Source organism: Chelonia mydas, chromosome 1 (assembly GCF_015237465.2).
Source record: "Chelonia mydas isolate rCheMyd1 chromosome 1, rCheMyd1.pri.v2, whole genome shotgun sequence".
NCBI classification, from domain to species: Eukaryota; Metazoa; Chordata; order Testudines; family Cheloniidae; genus Chelonia; species Chelonia mydas.
The window spans coordinates 227811935-227815179 of NC_057849.1; positions in this window are offsets into that span (position 1 = coordinate 227811935).

The following is a 3245-nucleotide window of genomic DNA, read 5'->3' on the forward strand; positions in this document are numbered from 1 at the left end:
TTTAGCTCAGTGGTTAAGGTACCTGGCATGTGGGAGACCTACATTCAAATGCCTGTTCAGGAACAGACCCGAAACAGACTTTTTTGATTCACCAACAATCTCAGATTTGGTTGGCCCTTAACCATTTCCACCCTCCCCATCCAGCTCTATACAGGAGTAGTGAAGCTGTGCCAGTGCACACTTCACCAGGAGCTGTACAAGTGCTCCTGGGTAGTTACTTGTGCAACTAGCTCACGCAGAAATGTGCACGGCTGCATCTTCACTGCTCCAGTACCTGAGCTAACTAGTTAAAGCTACGTCCAGTATATCTACATAAGCTGCAATCACACGTGCTTGCAGAGTAGACATACCCTCAGTCATGTATTTTATAAGGGGTCCTCCGGACCATAATGCACACCTTGTTTCTTGTCACCTTCACTCTTACTAATGAAACAGTGCTGAGGAGCTGATAATTTATATAATAAAGTGACTCACTGTGAAGCCCTAATGTTTGCAGGTGATTCAAGGAAGCACAGCTACCTGCAACTTCAGAGATGCATGTAGAGACCTGACCCCTCTCATCCTGACAAGGCTGAGAATCTGAAACCAGCTTTATGTTGGTTGAGAACTTAGATAGTGTGGGCATACGGAAAGTTACATTTCCCCAGCACTTTTCATTGTATGCAGGGGCACCACTTGCGGGGGCAGGGGACATAGGTGCCAACTCCATGGGTGCTCCGAGGCTGGATCACCCACGGGGAAAAATTGGTGGGTGCTCAGCACCCACCGGCAGCCAAGCTCCACGCCCCGCCTCACCTCCTCCCCGAGCGCCGCCTCCACCTCCTTCCCTGAGTGCCGCGTCCCCGCTTCTCCTCCCAGCGCTTGCCACACAAAACAGCTGTTTCACGGCATAACAAGCTGGGGGAGGGAGGGAGGAAGAGCGGGAATGCGGCGTGCTCAGGGGAGGAGGCAGGGAAGAGGCGGGGCCGGGGTGGAGATTTGGGGAAGGAGTCCAATAGGGGCAGGGAGGAGCGGAGTTGAGGCAGGGACTTTGGGGAAGGGATTGGAATGGGGGCGGGGCAGGGGTGAAATCGGGGCCGGGGGGGGGGGTCGAGCACCCACCGGCTCCAGGAGAAGTTGGCGCCTACGGCAGGGGAGGGCTCTAGCCCTGAGTTTTGTAGGGGAGGTCTACCCACCCTAACCCCAGCTGGAGCTCTTAACTGCAACAGCTTGAATGTGATATGGGATGAGTTCAGTAGCTGGGAGCTGCACAGCCTTTGGGGAAGGGAGTTTGTTTATAAACAGGCAGAGTGATTTAGATAACAAAAAGCTTATCATTAAAATAAATTATGGATCCTTAGATGATCCTGAAAGCATTGCCAGGCACTTCAGTTCAAAGATAGGAAACAAAGGGTAGGAATAAAAGGTGAGATTGGAGAGCGATTAATAGTGGTGTCTCTCAGGGATCTGTACTGTTCAACATATTCATAAATGATCTGGAAAAAGGGGTATGCGGTGAGGTGGTAAAATTTGCAGATGATTCAAAATTACTCAAGATAGTTAAGTCCAAAGCACACTGTGAAGAGCGACAAAGGGATCTCACAAAACTGGGTGACTGGGCAACAAAATGGCTCAAGAAATTCAATGTTGATAAATGCAAAGTAATGCACTTGGCAAAATATAATCGCAACTATACATACAAAATGATGGGGTCTAAATTAGCTGAACCTGTCAATAAAGAGATCTTGGTGTCATTGTGGATAGTTCTCTGAAAACATCTGTTCAATGTGCAGTGGCATTTAAAAAAGATAACAGAATATTGTGAATCATTAGGAAAAAATAGATAATAAGAGAAAATATCATATTGCCTCCATATAAATCCACGGTATGCCAACATATTAAATAGTGCGTGCAGATTTGGTCACCCCATCTCAAAAAAGATATATTGGATTTGGAAAAGGTACAGAGAAGGGCAACAGAAACGATTAGGGGTATAGAACACCTTCTGTATGAGGAGAGATTAAAAAGACTGGGACTTTTCAGCTTGGAAAAGAGATCACTAAGGGGGATATGATAGAGGTTTATAAAATCATGAATGGTATGGAAAAATGGAATAAGGAAATGTTATTTACTCCTTCACATAAAACTAGGGGTCAACCAATGAAATTAATAGGCAGAAGATTAAAAAAAAAGTATTTCTTTACAGTCAACTTGTGGAACTCTTTGCCAGGGGATGTTGTGAAGGCCAAAACTGAGTGGGTCTAATATTTATTTAATTTTCTTTCTTTTATAAAGGAATTAGATACAGGGCTCCTGTCAGCTGATTGCTAAGTTATCTGCCAAAAAACTAGTTTTCAAATGCCTAAGTAGCCCCAGGAATCACGGTTAAAGTTGCCCCCCCCCCCCCAATCTGAAATGGCACCCCGGATTGTATGAGCTCAAAGCACCAGACAAACATTAACTTGCCCTCATAGCAACAGCCCGGGGCTGTGGGGGCGAGAAGGGCAGGTTGTGCATGTAAGATGTTCTCTACATTTTATATGGGAGCAGCGAGATATACAAAAATGAAGTGAGTTGCCCAAGGCCAAACAACAAGCTCTGGCAGATGGGGTGACAGGCTCGGATGCCCTAGCTGCTCTAACCATTAGAGCATTAGGATATTATTCTCAAGCCTTCCCAGGAAAGGGGGTGTAAGGGCTTAGGGGGATATTTTGGGGGAACAGGAACTCCAAGTGTTCCTTTCCCTGATTCTTTGTCTAAATCACTTGGTTGTGGCAGCATACCTTCCAAGGGCAAAGAATTTGTGCCTTGGGAAAGTTTTTAACCTAAGCTGGTAAAAATAAACTTCAGGGGTCTTGCATGCAGGTTCCCACATCTGTACCCCTGAGTTCAGCGTGGGGAAGGAACCCTGACACACCCGCCTTCGGGCTGCCCATGAGGACGCTAATGAGTAATACTCTGTATTTTCCACTGAATGCATCTGATGAAGTGGACTGTAGTTCATGAAAGCTTATGCTCAAATAAATTTGTTAGCCTCTAAGGTGCCACAAGTCCTCCTTTTTTTTTTTTCACTCTTCCTACAGCATTTTCTGTCTGGAGAACCAGTCACAGCCAATGCACCCCAGCAGCGGCTCCCAGCTCCAGGGAAGGGGAATTCAAGGTTTCACCCCCCAGTGCTAGGCCGCCCGGCAGGCAGGGTGGTTTGCGGGTTACCCGCCCCGTGCACCCGGAACGCTCCCCCTCCCCGCGCCTCCCGAGGGCGCAGC